We start from the raw sequence: 18,407 nt of genomic DNA, 5'->3' as shown, positions 1-18,407 counted from the left end.
GCGGGGCAGGGTGGGCCCTGCTCTTCCAGGGGCTTGCTGTGGCTTCCCCTGGCTCCTACTGCCCCTGGCTCCCGTCACTTTTGACAGGAGCCAGAGGCAAATTTTATATATTATTTATTTAATTTATTTAAATTCCAAGGGCCCTGCAGGCCAGACAGACTGGCCTGGCAGGCCAGATTTGGCCCGCAGGTTGTATTTTGCCCACCCCTGTTCTAAATTCAGGTCCGAATATTAGTGGTTAAATGAGGAAGACGTGGAAACATGGGGTGGCAGAGAGGGAAGGGAAGAGGGGAGAAATGCAGAAGACAGCAATGTAAAATATTACTGTCTAAAGATTAAGTGCAACATGCGGCGTCGGGGGGGGGGGGGGGGGCGGGGGTGATCTGTATGTGCAAACCAGATCTGTGTACAAGGTTCTTGCCAACTTGGCTGCGCTCAGCATGAAAAAAGATTCACTATTCAGTAGTTAGAGAGAGAGACTAAATACAAGGTGTATGTGTGCACTCTAGTAGCTTTCTGCTGTGCAAAAGTTCAGTATTTCCATGCTGAAGCTGATGCAGCTGTGATCTCCAAGGCACATCTGCACCAGGCTGGCCTTTAGCACTTTGGGAAATGGTACATGCATATGCACTGACCAACTGCTGAGGTGCCTACTTAGATATGTTTTTCTGATTAAGATGCACATGGGCATGTACAACTCAGTCATTTTGCTATTTATTAACTCGATACTGGATTGCATAAAGCATACAATTGGCCCATTTTAAAAATCTACCGTTTCAATTTAGGGAGGACTGAACTGAATTAAACCTGGAGCGGGTACAAGCAGCCAAGAAGCCTAACCAGATAGAGAGAGGCCTGTGAACTGGCCACTCCTCTTTCCCCAAATCCATTCCCTTGTTTTGCTATAATTGGAATAAACCAAGAGAAATGAATATGCACTATGACAGAGTCTGCAAGAGACACCAACAGCAACTACTATATTTATAGAACACCAGTGCTTTCAAAAGCCTGCAAGCACTCTGAACCATCACTAATGACTGAAGGATGAGAAGTGAACTAAATAATCCTAGAAACTTTCTTTCCAATGGTGTTGCAGCAGAGCTACTGAGAGGACAACATCAAGCCTCGAAGTACAGGAAAGGGTTAGCCAACATTTCAGAGAGAAGAATCATAAGCAGTGCCTTCCAGAAGGGAGTAGCACTTCCCGACTTCCATATAGCAGAGCTACTGGAAATTACATTGCTTCAAAACTGTCCACTTTGCAGGCACAGTAAATTCCTTTCCTCCCCACAGAAATTCAATGAGGATGACGGACTCATCATGCCACATTCCCTTAAATTCCAGAGTAGGAGTAAGTCTTTCCCCCGTTCTCCCCATTTTAAAAGTTACAGGAGAACGAGGTGGTAAAGGTAGTTTGGAAAGTGTTTACCACTGAACAGCGAGTGTCCTTAGAGAGGATTTACAAATGCCCTAGAGGTCAGCCGGGAACGTGGGAAGTGACCCAGCCCCCACAGCTTCCCGGAGAAAACAAGCCATACCTGAGAAACCAGCACTGTCTCTCCAGCAACTCGCTTGACAACAAGAGCAATCAAAGAGGAGCCAAAGGGTTCAGACAGACAGTTGACCATTATGTTGTCTCATCCCCTAGGAACCAGCCCTAACCAGAGGCTTCCAGCCTGAGCCAATAAACATGAAAATATCACTTGACACTAGAAGCTGAAGTGCAGCAAGGTTCTTTGGGTAGATGCGATATCTTATTAGACCAACCGAGCAGTCGGAAACAAGTTCTTAGCAAGCTTTCGGGCACAAGCACCCTTCTTCAGGCATAGGGAGTCTCTGCTGGTCTGAGACTCCAAGTGTGGTAGGATGTCAGTGAAAATGTAAATAGGCAGAAGGTAAGCAAGACAAAAGCTGAAGCAGGGAAGGGAGGAGGAAGAGAGTAGGGGGAAAACGAAAGGTCAGAGGGGGACTACAGTGATAAAAATACAGGGTGGAAGAGAAGTCGTCTGTGAATAAGGGAATTGCTGAAGGTCAGGAAAGTAGGGATGAGAGGAGCTAAAATGTGACAGGATGTCAGTGAAAATATAAAAGGGAAGAAATTAGAAAAACAGAAGGTAAAGCAGGGAAGGGAGGGCACAGAAAACAGGAGACAAAAAAGGCCAAAGGGAAAACACTACAGTGGTAATAATACATGGTAAAAGAGATTAACAAAAAAGGAAATGGTAAGGAATCAGGAAGAAGAAAAAAAGAGAGGGGCAGAGAAGAGGGAGAGAAAAAGAGAGAGAGAAGGAGATTAGGTCAGGCAGGTACCAGGTGAATCAGGTAGGTTGTAATGCATCAAAATCCAGTATCTATATCGAGTCCATGATTTTTTGTATCCAGTAGGTGGATGAAGCAAAGTTTGTAGGTTTGTTGAAAGTTCCCTTTGATGATGTAACCAAGAGATCAGAGAGAGAATGATTGTCCTGCGAGACATGTGCCCCCACGGGTAATTGGGTAGTCTCATCTTTGATAGATTTTCGGTGTGCATTCATTCTGGCGCGCAGATGTTGTTTGGTTTCTCCTACGTATTTTCCATCAGGGCATTTGATGCACTGGATGAGATGAGATATTGCATTTCTGGAAGTGCAGGTGTAAGATCCAGGAATGATGATGGTTCTGTTGTGGGGTGTGGCAACTGTGAGTGTAGCAGAGATGTGTTGGCAGGTTTTACATTTCCTGTCCTGGCATGGTTTGGGTTATAAGGAGTTTGCTTCTGGTGATGAGGTTATCAAGGGTCAGTGGTTCTGGAAAGATCTCTTTAAGAATAGGGTCTTCTAGTATGGGTTGCAGTTGTGAGAATTTCTGTGTAGGTTCCAGGGAAAAATGGTACGTCATAAATAATGGTGTGCGATTTACGGGGATTTTCTTTTTGTACTGCAGCAAATCTTCACATAGTATCCAGGTAGCTCATTCAAAAGTGCAAGCTCTCTCTGGAGGAGTGTCCTTGTTGGCTGAAGGCCCTTTTGAGATTTGTGAGGTGGCGATCACGGGCATTCTCTTCGCTTCAAATTTGGTGGCATCAGAGAACTTGGCTTTAAATTACAGCTTTCATTGTGTGTTTAAAGCGACTGCCAGTTCTGTATAGATAAGCACGTTGGTCTGTAGGTTTCTTGTATATGGTAGTTTGAATTTTACCATCTTGGATATTAATCATGGTGTCCAAAAAGGAAATGCTGGTGCTAGAGTATTCTAGTGATAGTCTGATGGAGAGGTGGCGATTGACTTCTTGGTGGAAGTCAATCAGAGACTGCAGGGCTTTGGTCCAAACGACGAAGATGTCATCAATGCATCTCAGGTATAGTAAGCGTTTGATGGTGCAGTTCTTGAGGAAGTCTTCTAGGTGGGCCATAAAAAAGTTGGCATATTGTGGGGTCATTTTGGCACCCATAGCCTGGAAGAAGTGTTGGTTGTTGAAACTGAAGTTGTCGGGCATGAGGATGAAGTAGGAGTTCAGTGATATCCTGAGGTCTGTATTCCAAGTTGTGATCGCATTCTTGTAGATATGAGGCAGGCCTGGATGCTGCCCTAGTGTGGGACGTTGGTGTATTAGCTAGTGAAACCTATGGTGGCTAGGAGGGTACTGCTGGGAAGGTGGTCTGTGTTTTTGAGTTCGCTGAAGTCAGTTGCGTCTTGGATGAAACTCGGTCTTTGGGTGACGAGCGGTTTTAAGATGGATTCAATGAAACCTGGTATTTCTTCCGTTAGGGTTCCATGATTGGAAATGATAAGTCTGCCAGGGTTTCCTTGTTTGTGGATTTTAGGGAACAGGCAAAAAGTCCCTGGATTGGGTAGTGAAGGGATCAGGGTCTGAAGTTTTTCTTGTAGTTCTGATGGAAATGGATGTTATGGTGGCTTTGAGTTTCAAGGAGAAGTGGGGAGTAGGCTCTTCCTTTAGTTCTTTTATAGTAGGTAGTGTCAGAATTGTCTGTTGGCTTCTTTTAGTTATCCTTAACTGTGAAGACTACATATGGCTCCTCCTTTATCTGCTGGTTTTATTAGTATTTGGTGGTTGAATCTTAGAGATTCCCTGGCCCTTTTTTCTGAGAGGAAGAGGTTGTTGTGGTGGTGTTTGTTGTTGAGTATTTCATTGTTCATTCTCTCTGAAGCAGTCAATGTAGCCACTGAGGTTTGAATTTCGTCCACTGTTAGTGGTCAGCTAGTCATCACTTTTAAGTGCAGCTAGTCACTTATTTGGGATGCCCCTTTCCTGATCAAGAAGAGTCAGGTCGACAGTGGGATGTTTGCTAACAGATCTAGGTTGGCAAGGTGGGTTATTTACCTGTATAGCTATTATGAACAAGCTTATTTAGCTTTGCAATCTTAAAAACTGAAAACCCACAAACTGCACACGTCATAACCATGCTGTCCCAGTGTTACTGCTTTAGCTATGCCAACAGTTAAAACTTATTTTAGCCCTTGTCTAAACTAGACAGCCAGGATAATTTTGTGCCTTACAGCCGTCTTCAAAATCTCAGTGTTCCAAGTCTTTGCATTTGCATTCTTCCAATAATGTGTTTTTCCCATAAAGCTACAAGCCTCCTAGTTATGTTAAGAGGTAAGCCACTACTTTCACTGAAAAAGTTCTAGATTTCTAGCTATTCTGGCTGAAGAGAAAAGCCTGAAAAACACAAGCCTGCTCTTCTGAAGGCTCAGAGGAAAAACAAAAGGCAAAAGAACCCAAAGTTTTCTAGTCTCATGATTTTGAAATCCTATTCATGATTTCTGAACAGTCAAGAGTTGGCAACCCCCCCCCCCCCCCCCCCATACCCCTTCGGAAGTCGCCCCCCCCCCCCCCCCCCCAGTATAATCAAATAAGTGAGAGTTTTTAAAGAAAACTTTTTTTGGGGGGGTTAACTTAAGCAAAGAAAAGTCTCTACAGAGCCAAATGCTAGAGTAACTGAGAACTGAGGTGGCTATTTACCATTACTAAATCACTCAATTTTACCAACTGCAACCCTGCTTCAAAACAGACTTTATTCCCAAGGGGTAAGGATGAGAAGGAAAATCTGAGTTATTACAATCACTTGCCCCCAAGGCTCGTCTTGCAACTGCACTGAAACTAAAGAAATAAATGGAGGCTCATGTAGGAAGACTTGCACCTGGAATGACTGCACAAGTTTAAATTTTAGCCTGAAAGGAGATGCCCAAGTGTGAAGGTTACTATGAAGTGAACAGCAAGTTTGCTGGACAGTCCCAGCAGCTTCTCCAGTGCCTGCTGCTATGCTACTACCCTGATAGTTCCAGATCTTCCTTGGGCTGTCAGCCTACACTAGGCTAGGAAGAAGGTATGTCCATTAGAACAGTAGACCCTGGGGTTTCTCAGTGAGCAAACAAAGGGGCTTTCCTAGCTCTGAGGGATTAAAACTTTTTTGAATCTTCTCCTCCCTGACCCTCATATACCTGAGAAGACGGGCACAAAAGCAAGGTTCTCAAGGAGCGGCTTTGCCACATCATGTATTCCAGGACAAGCCTGGATCATGCCATGTGCAGTGTGCTCATTCAAGTTTCGCTTGCAAATGTGCAAGTCCATCTGATCAGTAGGGCTACGACTCCAGATAATACAGCCCGCTGATGAGATTGCACTATTTGGATCCAACTCACAGCTCATTAAAAGAAGCACAAGGCAAATGTTGTTTATAGACCCACCCCTGGTTGCTGGGATACATGGCTTCTTGGCTACTAACAGCTACATACTTACCTGTTGTTGCCAGACATCATTAACACTTTAGTGAACACGTGGCTGAAGGAAAACAAGTAGTTTTCTTTTTCTTAAGACTAAAAAGCCAGATAGGGTCTCACCAGGCCTTCCAAGGTGCACACCATCCACTATTCTCCCCCTCGTTTAAAAAGCAGTTATGAGGCCGTTCTAATTTGGGGGTGGGCAAAAATCTAGCCCATGGGCTGGATTGGGCGCACAGTGTACTCCATTTCTCAGCAGCCCCTGTGGTACCAGCTCCTTCTGGCTGCTGCTGCCAGACCCAGCCCTACTGCCCAGGTACCCCGGTCTGTCCTCCCCACACCCACTGTCAGGGGTGGGACCCACACAGGCAGGGGTGTGCAGCCAGGTAACTGGGATGGGGCCCACGGCTAGAAGGACAGGAGGGGCTGGGGAGACCCCGGGATCTTGGGGTAGTGACAGCACAGGGCTGGGGCGGAGCTGCAATCCACCGTCTTCACACCCCTGTGGCGAATGCGAGTTCTGCAGCCAGGGGCGTGGAGGGAACAGATTGTGGCTCTGCCACAGCCCCAAGATCCTGACCCCAGAGCAGCTCCTCGTCTGCCCTGCAGTTCCCAGCTGGTCTCCATAGAGACTGCAGGAGCAAAAGGGCTGGGGCCATGGCTGACATTTTGCAGCCTCAAGCCGTCACAAATCCACCCTCCATGGTGACCAGCTGGGAGCCACATGGGTAGGGGCTGCTAGGAAGTGGCATCTGGCCATTGGCTGGATTGACTATTTTGCCCACCCCTCTTCTAACTCCATCCAAAAGCTAGGATGTGGCCTGAACTGCACAAGTCGGAGTGAAGATATTAAAAAGGGAATTATGCTTTTTTCCCCCCCTAGGGAAGCAAGAGGAATACTTGTCTTTAGATTATAAAACCCCAAGAATCAAAGACCATTTTTACAGGCAGGAGGAAAACAATTAAAAAAAAAAAAAGTAAGCTATAAACTATCGCAGGAGGAAAACAATTAAAAAAAAAAAAAGAAAGCTATAAACTGGCACATTCCTTTCAAATCAAAAGGATGCCTTATGATTTTTTTTTCCTTCTAGATACCACACTCAAAAGCTCCAGCTGGAAAGAAAAGGAAGGATAATTCAGAACTAAGTGGCAAGTTTCCTGCTTTGGACTGTAGTTCTTTCATGCAAGTATAAAAATAAAAATTAAGGACTTCTATGCTTAGCATCTCCATGTTAAAAAGGCGCTCACATTTGTAGGGCAATGGGGTTTAAAACAAAAATATGCTAATAATAAGCATCCTGAAGTGAAGGTATAGGCTCAGGGTTGGCAACTTTTTGGAGCAGGGGGTCATTTTAACAGAGTTCAGCTCCAACTACTGGGCTGCTTCCACCACAGTTGCACCTTCCTACAGGCTGGGTTGCTGTTTCCCAGCCAGCAACATCCCGCTCCCTCTACTGCCAAAGCACTGCAGAAGCCCTGTGGCTTCATGGGTTTTCAGAGCTACTTTATTGAAACTAGATCCAGCTTACAGGCAATAGGCTGCCAACCTGTAGGTGGTTATTCCACTGATGACTGAACAGCCAATCTTTTGTAACGGTCAAAGGAAGAAAAAGAGAGCTTTTTGCCATGGGTTATAATGGTGCTTGGTTGTGTGGAGATGTTAGATACTGCTAGAAGATGAGGAAAAACTGATCTTTCAACTATCACCTTCTGATTTTTAATTAAAACTGAACAATCGTGGGCAAGTTTCAGCTGTTCTCTTGGTATATTCAAAGGATTTACAGAGTATATCAGCTTCATCATTCCCCCCCATACAATCATTTGACTGGTTACTGAATTAGAAACAAAACAAAAAAACCCCCAAAAAACCCACATCTGATAAAATGGAGTTGGTAAAATAGAAACGAGTATAAAAACACAAAAAGTTGAAGGGCCTTGATCAAGTACAGTACCCAAGCTATATTTATTTCCTTTTGAGAAACCCAAAATGCTAACTTAATGGTGTCCTTTAATAACCTCAAAATGTGAAGTCTTTATTATGAAAACAGACCTAATAATATACCAAGATATGATATTATAAGCATAAGAGACCAGGATATCTGAGCAACCCATTGCTTCCATTCTCCAGTGCCTCCCACAAGAAATTTTTAGGGAGTGTCTGGTTTATGCCCTGATAACACATGAAAATGGCTACGCTAAATGTCTTCTTCCACAACCTGTATTTCTTTATATCCACCCATAGCTAAATTGCTTTCCTCAGACTTTGTCATCCCTCTTCTGTAATCCCTGAACTGGCTTCCATTCACTTTCTAAGTCAAGGCATGAACTCTTTTACTGCTTTCCAGGCTCTACCCCAGCACATACCTTCTTATACAACTCCATTTGCCTGCCAGCCATCATGCACACCTATCGCATTGTAGAAAAGTTAGTCTGGGAGGATAGAAAGGATGGTTATCCAGAACCATCTTTTATCTTGAGGAAGATATGAGAAGGGGACATAAAACTCTACTGTTTTCCAATCTGGATGGTAGATCAATGTGGTAGTGTTTACTCCATCATTCAGAAAGTTGTATACTATACAGCTATTTTCAGCCCCCCATTCACCAGCCCCCAAATAGTTTTCTTTGCAGCTAGATTTTTTACAAGTGCCCATCTGCTAGCAGAAAGAAAATGGTGCCAACATTCAAAAGACCTTTTAAATTATGTCAGTATCACTTTACTTTGCACCTCACACAGTTCAGACTACAAATTCAATTATACATTCTATGCAAGAACAAGCAAGCAATGCCATTTTTAAGGAGATGAGCAATAAAACTGGAATAGTTTGAACTTCTTTGAAAACCTCAAAATCTTCTTGAGCTTCTAGCTATTCTTGGGAAAGGAGTGACTCACCAGCACAACCTGTGAGATTAAGTTAAACTCAAAGCTTCAGACACACCCAACTCAGCATGTAGAGTTCTTTCATGTAGTTAACCTTCAATTCAAGAAACTCAGAAGTATCATAGAAGTTTTTTAGTTGGCAGGTGATGTTTAAGAGTTTGACCGTCTTCTCCCTGCCTGTTTTACCAGGTGCACAGGGACCACAAAATGGATAAAAAAAGTTAAACTTTCAAATGATAAAAAGCTAAAGCTTACTGCAATGTGTTTGCTTAGTAAATGTATTCAAAATATTTCATATTTTGCATTGCATATCATGCTGAAGTTATGGGGAGGAGGGAAGAGAAAACCCACCATTAAACTGATGCAGTCAATGCCTAACCATCTTTAGATCATTATCATCAATAAGCTAAATTTGATGTCAGTAGCCCTACCTGAAAGTGCAGGAAGTAGGTTCTCTTTATTTCAGTTTATTTAGCTACAGAGATTGGACCAGCGATTCTCAATTAAGTTGCCACAGCACCCTGAGATTTTTGCAGGGGGTGACAGGGTGCTGTGCAATGTTAGCATGGTTTGGTGTGCAGTGATGATTCACAAGAGAATCCGGCATGTTAAAACCATTCTGACCTGTTATGGTATTTGCAAATTCTTTGTAATGGGAGAGAGGTAAGAGGAGTGAGACAATTGGGGGGGGGGGGGGGGGGGGAGTACTGTATTATTGTCCGTAGTCAAAAAGTGTGACAAGTACAAACTGGCATTTTCCAAGGGGTGCCTTGAATATTTAAAAAAAAAAAAAAGTGTTGAAAACCACTGGAATGGGTAAACATATATTTTAGCTTCTTAAAAAAAAAGGGGAAGGGTAAATCAGCTGTTTGGGTACATGCATCAATTGTTATAGATTATCCTTGTACAAACCTACAGTCAAAGGAATTAACCAGAATCACCCTAACTAACTCTGAAATGGAACAGGGTTAAAAATCGGGGGCAGTTTGCTATACTTGCATTGCTACAGGGAAATGCAACAGATGCATCATAGCCTTTGATACTGATAAAACTAGCCTGTCTACACCCTAGTTCAATGATTAACTCACGCAAAGTTGAGAAACTGACTGAGTTACATTAGCAAAAGAGCAGAAGTAGTCAGACAGAGTCAGGAAAGAGAACTATCAGTTCCAAATCCTGAAGGCCATGGCAACTAGACAAGCAGTTCAGTTAGTCAGCTACAGATACACTAAAGGCCCTGACAGGAGTAACAGGTCACAGCAGGGGTTCCCAAGCCCCAGGCTTCGAAGGGTTGGCTATCAGTCCGGAAGTGACCACAGACCAGCAAACCATAGACTGGAAGTAACTGACATACTACCCCTTTTTATACCAAGTATCAAAAAGGGTTGGCTACCTGCCCACAGTATGCAGATCACTGTTGGTCTGCGGCCACTTCTGGTCCGCAGCTTGCCAGTAGGAAGGTTGGGAACTCCTGCTCTACAGCTATGCCCCAACATGTGTGTGGCTGCAGAGTACTTTAAAAGTGGCCAAATCCACAATAAATTAACCCTCATCTAATCAGGGATCAGGTGAAGATGCAAAGCAGAGTACTTTAGATAACTTTTGTCAGTCATTGCATGTGATTTTGGTTTTGTCTGAAGGGAGGGGGAGGGAGCTGCAGGCTGCTGTTTCCCCAGCCTGGGAAGCAGGTGGATTGGAACCCCCTCCATGCCCAGCCTCAGCCCCCCCAGACCCTCCCCCTCCAGCTCAGGCTAGGCAAACCCCAGCTTATAGCTCCCTCCTCATCTCCCCTCCCTTCCTGCAGACAGCACCAGAGCTGGGAGGGGAGGCAGGGCTCAGGGAGAGAGATCAGTTCCAAAGTGGAGCTTGATTCCCCACCCCCCAACCAACAGTAAATGTCTGCTCTAACTTATGGCACTTTGTGAAACACCACAAGTTGCAGCAGGGAACCACTTGTTTATATTGTTTAGTTTTAATGCAGAACAGTTTTGATTAAACACACACACACACACACAAATTGTCTTATCTAGCTAGCACTCTTAAGCAAGTTAACCCCCTTTTTAAAATGAGTTTAAGGGGTGTTGACATTTCTATCTATATTGGAAGAGACAGAAATAGCGAGTACAAGTTAGCATGTAATTTACTATTTTCTAGAGAACAGACAATGAAAATATGAAATGTATGTTAAGATATCCGATTGTTTAAAAAAAAGTGTATGACTAGTTTATAGTCCCAGTTTACCAAGTTAAATCAGCAAGAATAAACCGTTCCTTAGGAAAATGAAGGAGCACCAAAAAAACCCAGCAGTTTGATTTTAATATAAACTGAAGTCAGTCCACCCTGTTAGCACTGCACAGCAAACCTGTGAATATTATAATAGCTAACTAGACAACAGCCATGGTTCAAATTACTTACTAGCCAATATTCTTGTAAAGTAAAATCTGTACTTTTGCAAGTCAATCTCCATTTAAAAACCTGAATACAGACCAAACCAATGGCCACGTAAAATTCCATGCGAGGGGAAGGGATGGAATGTTACTGCAGCTGTGATGTGCCAAGAACTGTAAAAGACACCAGGTTTTGGGGACAGTAGTATCTGTATAGTTGGGGAAGAGATGCTATACAAGCTTTCCGGTGCAAAAAGTCCTTCTTCACGTCTGAAAAGAGAGGTTAAAGCTACTGTTCCTCTCATACCCAAGATTAAATTTACTTTTTGTTCCATACCCAGCAGGCAGCAAGAACCAAGGTCAGGGAAACCAGTATGAACCTGACTTTTCCATTTGCTGGTAAAGCTTGAACAAATCTCAGCCCCACAATTCTGGGCCAGTTACACACACACCCCCACTTCATCTAGAGGTCCAGTGCTCCAATATTTCAAAGAAATGGAGTTCCTGGCTTACATAGCAGCATAAGATTGACCCTTTCCTCCCACCCAACTACAGTATTAGACTGCAAAGATGTCAGTCTTAATAGGCATATTTTGCAAGAGTTACCAGAAGACTACAGTCATAATGTTGCTACTGTCAGACAAATAATGTGGCTGGTGTTAATCAAGTGAAGCAAAGGACTAGGAGTCTGGAACTAAACTAATCCGCAGGGACAACCGAGCACCAGGAAAAAAAAAAAAAAAAAAGAATACTAGAACATTTACTAGAGTGATGTAGCCATAGTGGTCCAGGAATTTTGCAAGAGGCAAGGATTTTAAGGAAACATCTTTTATTGGAACAACTGTATGGTTGGGATAAAAAGTTAGACAAGCTTTCAAATGCAAAGCATTCTTCATCAGGTTTATCCCAACTGCAGAAACACATCTCAAATAAGATAAATTGCCTCAAAAACAAAAAACCAAACAAACCCCTCCCCCCCCAAAAAAAACAATCCCCCAAAAACCCCTCGCCTCTCCCAATAAGACTATAAGCCTCATACTTAATAGTTTCCAATACCATCTTTAAAAAATGCTTATGTCCCTGAGTGAGTTGGAAGAGGATGGATTGTGGGGGGAAAAAGGGACCCACCCATTATTATTCAGGCATCATTAGCAAGCATCTGTTCACTGCACTTTAGGTTCATTTTCCAAAGCTTATTAAACCAGTGTTACACTTCAGAATTGAAAGCCCTAGCACTCGCCAACCTTGGCCTAGATGCAGGTCAAGTAGTGTGCATTTGAAAGAAACAGTTTGCAGAATGTCTGGATAAAAGAATTTGGATTGTGAGAATGCACTGACAGCAGGGGCAGGCACTTCTCTACAGCTGTTCACTGTACACAGTGATAAACATTAAAATAAACATTATAAGCAGTTTCTAAGCTTTAAGAAACAACTATTGCTGGTTCTAAGCTTTAGGAAACAACTATTGCTGGTTCTTGCGTGTGCCTTGAGAAAAAGCCAGTATCTTCTCTCCACCCCATGATCAAACAAGAGTAACCAAAACCTCTGACTCAAAACTTCCCTTTGCAAAGAAACCACAACTCCACTCCTTTTCCATTCCCACTCCCTCTCCTCCCCACTCCATGCATTGCATATGTATTTATCTTTCAGCCAAGACCAGACATGTGATGTTGCACAGCACATGGAAACAAGTTTGAATTATGAGCAAATTAGGGAGCGTTTTCTGAACTGACTAGCAGAAGTGATGGCACTATCCACACACAACTACCAACACATGCATCACCCCCCTCAACACCAGAATCATCTAAACCCACAGCAATGCCATCGCTACAAACTATAGTTTTTCCAAGTTTTTGGCAATACCCTGGTAGACACCGCGTACATGCTAGTAGCAAAACAAATGGTTTGCTGCCATTAAAAAAAAACAAAAAAAACAAAACAAAAAAACACACACACACACACACACACACACACACACACACAAAAACCCCCACCACCACAAAATCTTTCAGCATGTGTGTTGAAACTAGTTTTACCAGAAGGAAACATGTTATTTGCGAGTATCCTGGGTAAAGTTAATGCAGTGTCTACTGTGGTGGAACACCATTTTATTGCAATAAATATAACATTACAGGAATTCCTGAACCACAGCCAAGGCCAGTGGCCATTTTATACAAGCTGCTGTTCAGAAGTCAGTCTACTGATTTTGGGTTTATATAAAATTACAAACTAGTTAGAACTGCTAGAACTATAAATATAGGTATTTCACATCAGGCAGCCCCACCAACTGCACCCTTGATTTTACAACACATTTTATGATGACCCCAAGTTCACAGCTAATCTTTATTTTGATTCCATTTTTTTTTTTTTTTTAAAGTCAATAGCCTTGAGTATTATACAATAAAGAGAAGGTGTTGGGTTTTTTTTTTTGTTTGTTTGTTCACACTGGATGCATCTCTTCAGCAAGAAATATTTCCCCCCCACAACCTTTGCAAGAAATGGCTTTACAAAGTATGCCCTAGCTTTGACCACATGGCTCAAAGAAAAATAAGCCAGCCTGAGATGTTGGAACACTAAGCTTACCCAAGGCAGCACAGACCTAAAGGGTCCATTCTGTTTCTAACTTCAGTCTTGCTGAAATCATGGACCACATATGGACAGTTTTGTTCCTACACAAAACAAGATATCCTGGTTTACAATATATTCACATATTTACAGCACTTCAAGATAAAGCTATTAAAAATAGTAGATTCTCTCTCTACTTGGATCAAGTTGAGGATTTGTAAAAACTTTATCAAGTGTTCACTCCTCCTTTCAGCATCCACTCCATCACTGTGACAGGATACTGAGCAAGACGGACCTACGGTGTGACCCAGTAAGTGGCAGTTCTTACGTCACTGCAAACTTTAAGAGCCATCATCTTAATCTAATTAAGAAGGCACATTTAAATACAATGTCTACTAGTGGCAGCATTATAAAAGTACTCCTAAACTGTTCTAGGGGAAAAGGCAAAATGCTAAAGAAATAAGACTGTAAATTTACTTCTACTTAGCTGAATGGCCTGAAGTCAGCCAGCTGGACCACCCCACATTTGAATACATGTTTAAAGGACCCAGTGGCGCACAAATCTCTTCCAAAAAGGAAAAAACAAAACAAACAAAACAAAGCAAAGAGAAATCATTAATCTTATTGTGAATGTTTTACACAAGCACTAGTTAAAATTTGACTCAGAGGCAGTCACTGGGACCAAAGATCTTGAAGGAGCTTAGCCCAGTCATAACACTTAAGATTTGATTTATGCACTGGATGGCGAGCTGATGGCATTTTACTTATTAGGTTTTGCACTTTAGTTTGTTTCCACACTAAAACTAACAGGGCCCTGAACTTTTTTCAGGAGAGTATGCAACTTCCATGTAACACACTTTACCAATTTGAAGCTATAAACTAGGGAGAAATTAGAGACCTAGTAATACAAATAAAATGTGAATTTAAAAGACTTTTCCCCCCCCCCCCCAATCCCATATCCAAATACTTGGCAAGGTCCAGAGAAAGAAACATTTAACCAGAACTTTCAGTCAAGTAATATATCCCCCCCCCCCAAATCATGACTTTATTGCAGTTTCAGAAGCCACAAAGGTTATGTACAGCTGAACAGCTGGCTGACAGTTCTATATAGCTTCCTCCTCATACCTTCACAAGAACAAGCCAAACACACAAACAAAAAGTAAGCTGACATTTTCTAAGGAATGCCTCAAGAAGAAAAAGATTAAGAACTACTGCCCTGTAGTAAGCAGCTCCTCAGCTCCATTCCAACTGTCCAGGCTCAGCACATAAGAAACTTAACCAAGCCCAGATAAGGAATGGAGGAGATTAAGCTTGGACATGTGTAAAAAGTAGCTTAAAAGAGGCTGTTTAAACATAGTGAAGTGGAACATGCCCTCATATCATCAATATGAAACACAGACATGCCCTTCAGGCTGAAGTTGCAACTATTTGACTAGAAGTGTTAGTTAACTAAATTAATGTAATACTCAGTGGAGGTTCTCTGAATTCCAGTTTGAACCCGTTTTATATGATTCTTACTTAATTCCTTACCAAGTTAAGCCAAGCTCATTAAACCAGTCTAAACGGGGCCCACACACACTTAAAAGAAAAATGACTTCATTAAATAAAGACAAAGTTTTAAAATTAAATTGGGATGCAATTTTGAACAGGGACAAAGCCAAAAATTAAGGGAGTGGTGGAAGGAAGCTCACAATTGGCATCAATGCACAACAGAACACCATCATGATTAGCAAAAAAACCAAGCAAGCGCAGTGCCAGTTTCTCCAGAAATTCCTTTGCCTGGAGGTGGGGACAGATTCAGGTCACTTCAAAGGTTCAAGGTGACGTAGTAACCCCTTGAGTAAGGCCAAGAGTCGAAGTAATAAAGTTCTAGAATGGAACTACATGTGATAAATTGAGTAAATAAATTGTTGGCCATGTAACCACTTAAACTTTAAAAAAAACAAAACAAAAAACCCCAAAACATTTCTTGACCATCACCTCCAGTAGTTCGCTAATCCTTGCCTCCCTATAGGCAGGAAAGGCACTTGCAGTTGCCACAGGTACTGTACATAAATAAGTAGCTAAGGCTGGAAATTTAAGATTAATAAGAATAAGCCAGGCTAGCTGAAATCTGATGCTATGATTGAGTGTCTATGTGCCAGTTTCCAGCTTTAGAGAGTTTTCCAGCAATAGCTTACCTTGACCTCATCAGATGAAGGTCAACTTGGAGAGAAGGAAGAGGAGGGAAGGCAAAAAAAAGTCTTGAGCACCATCCTTTCCTTTGCCTTCCCAACTCCCAAATATTTATCTCATCTTGACAGGCCAAATTGCATTTATAAACCAAACTTACTCTAAAATATACACCATTCTTTTTCTTATCCTGTATCCCCAACCAACCAGCACACATTTCAGTGCTCCATTTTCTTAAAGAACAAAAAACAACCTAATAAAAAGTCTAGGCCTAGAGCTAATCCTTACAGTCACTAAACTTAGATTAATGCTCCAAGAACTAAGGGAGAGCTCCTTTCACAGCTGTTCTGGCACCATTGGCAAAGGTAGTCTCAGTAGCATTTCAGCTGTTTACCAATTATAGACATTTCAACTGCATTCACAAAGTTAGCAGCCTGTGCGAGTTGCAGATCATAGCAGAGCACTGCTGAGTAAACAGAGCGCTGCACTGTAAGTTTGCTGCCGAATCCAAGTGGTTTTGACAAAGAACCACATGAAGAATCATTTGTTGAAGTCATCTAGCCTTCAGGTAAATGCCATTCCAGTTGCGAGCAAAGACACCATAAGTTTGACTACATAGGCCTGGGATAAGAATTAGCCTAGGAAACAGCTTCCCTTCCCCCCAAACACAAAAGTTAATGTTTAGCAAATACAGTACATGCAAAAACCTTTGCTTTTTTGTACATACTTTGCTTCCTACAGTCTCTGCCTCTCCCTTTTCACAGAGTTCCCTTGAGTGCTCTGCCTTGGCTGGTTACAGGGCTAAAGTTTACCATTTGGGCCTAATGCACTCATTTATTCAAGCCTGTAAATAAGATCTTAGTAATGGTATACTACTCAGAATGCTATGGACCATGTGGCCTTCCCATATCCTCTTTAAAAACCACCTTTACTCCAAGTAAATACCCTTTTTTCACAGACCTATTACAATCACTTCTTTTAAAATACTTCATAAAGATGTTTCTCTGAAGCTGGCATAGGAAGTAGATTTAAACAAACAAACAAACAAACAAACCACATCCCCAGACACCCTCTCACACATACTATTAGATGTACCCAGAAGCAACTGCCTTCAATTCATAACTTGACTTTGTCAGATGTTTACAGCGAGTCCGCAGAAACATCTATTACTTTCCCTTGGTAGCCAGTTCCTCTCTGTTATTTTACAGCCATAGGCAGACTTTTACCTAGCAGTGCAAACAGATAGAAATACAGTTGATCCCTCTAAATACTCAAAGGGATAAAAAGAATTTGATGAAGCTACCCCTAAAGTTTCCTTCTCTGAACAATTTAGTCTACGAGATCCCCACCTTCTGCCTAACAATCAACTAATCTCACAACTATTTTCGGATATTACTGATGGCCCTTGCATTGTGCAGCACTAGGTTGAAGACCTGCCTCAAGTTGTTACTGTGCTCCATGGAGTTCAACCCATTTGAGACTTCCTGCACTCAAGGTCTGCACCTCTAAACATGCCAGAGAGGAATCCCAACAGCTGCAGAGGAAGGTCCTACCAGCAAAACACCACTGAGAGCGCTTCAACTGAATTCAGACTAAACAGAAAAAAAAAAGGTGTGGCCAGAGGCAAAAACAGTTGTCGTCTCATCCTGTTTTTGCAAGGCATCTTAGCACATCGCTTTAAAAGAAGGCACATAAAAAGAAATCCAAGAACTCAACCAGCTAAGTCTCGCCGAGAGAGAGTTTAACTTCTCAGGAACAAACTCTTGGACTCCATGTTGTGCCTGCGTTGCTGGGGGAACCTGCGTACACCTTCAGTGTGTTCCCAGATTGAAAACAAGCTATGCCACGTTATGCTACCCTATAGGAGAGCAGGAACAAGGACATGAAACAGCATTAAAAAAAAAAAAATAGCAATAATAAATAAATATCCCCAAATCACAGGGTTGGAAGGGGCCTCAAGGATTATCCTCCAGAACAGCCCAGACACCTTGGGGAGGGGAAGCCAGGGTTGAACTTCAGGCAGGCCGTCACACCTCTGCCCAAGGGCCCAGCTTCAAACAAAAAGTGGTCCCAAACCAGCTCTGGAGTGGTCATGAGTTTTCAGGCGCCAACTACTAACATCTTCAGAGCTGGGAGAGTCACTTTGATCCAACATGGCAGGTGTGGCCAGGCCACATTTAAAACAGGACGCTTATCGCTGCATTTTGCTTAGCAAACCAAGCAAGGGCAGTGCAAGTTTCACACCAGTCAAGGGTGCAAGGTGTGCAACAGGTAGCAGGGCCCTCCCCCGAGACCCAGGGAAGCAGAGCGGCTCCTGTCTCTGGCAGACAGAGAAGAAGCCTTGATGCCAACACAGAGAGGAAAGCAAGAGAGCTGAGCCAGCTCTGGGGAGGGTGAGGAGAAAGCCTTGCAGGATGGGGACTTTCTAGAGGCAGAACAGGACTCCTGGGGTGCGGAGCACCTCTCTTAAAGAGGCTTCAAAACCAGCTTGCCCCACTTCACTTTGCAACCAGGGTGCAGCCCCCTGCATGGCATCAGGCACCTGTGGAGCTGGCACTGCTCGGCAGCTCCAGGGGCTGTGCAGGCTACTTCCCTCCCCCCACCCAACTCGGCTCGGCTCCAGGCTCCGCTCCCTAGGGCCCCTCGTCCCCCCGCCTGGAGCCACCTCCAGCCTGAGGCAGA

The 18,407-nt window shown here is 43.0% G+C and overlaps 1 protein-coding gene across 2 annotated transcripts in view; it reads right to left on the bottom strand.

The window, feature by feature from the left end:
- The window catches only part of CD9 (CD9 molecule), a 39,084-nt gene that overhangs the window by 20,397 nt on the left and 280 nt on the right, over nucleotides 1-18,407 (bottom strand). The gene's annotated exons all lie outside the window — the stretch shown is intronic.

This window comes from Alligator sinensis, unplaced genomic scaffold (genome assembly GCF_000455745.1).
Source record: "Alligator sinensis unplaced genomic scaffold, ASM45574v1 scaffold35_1, whole genome shotgun sequence".
NCBI classification, from domain to species: domain Eukaryota; kingdom Metazoa; phylum Chordata; order Crocodylia; family Alligatoridae; genus Alligator; species Alligator sinensis.
Note: the sequence above shows the minus strand (reverse complement) of the source record. Positions and strands in the feature narration are given on the sequence as shown.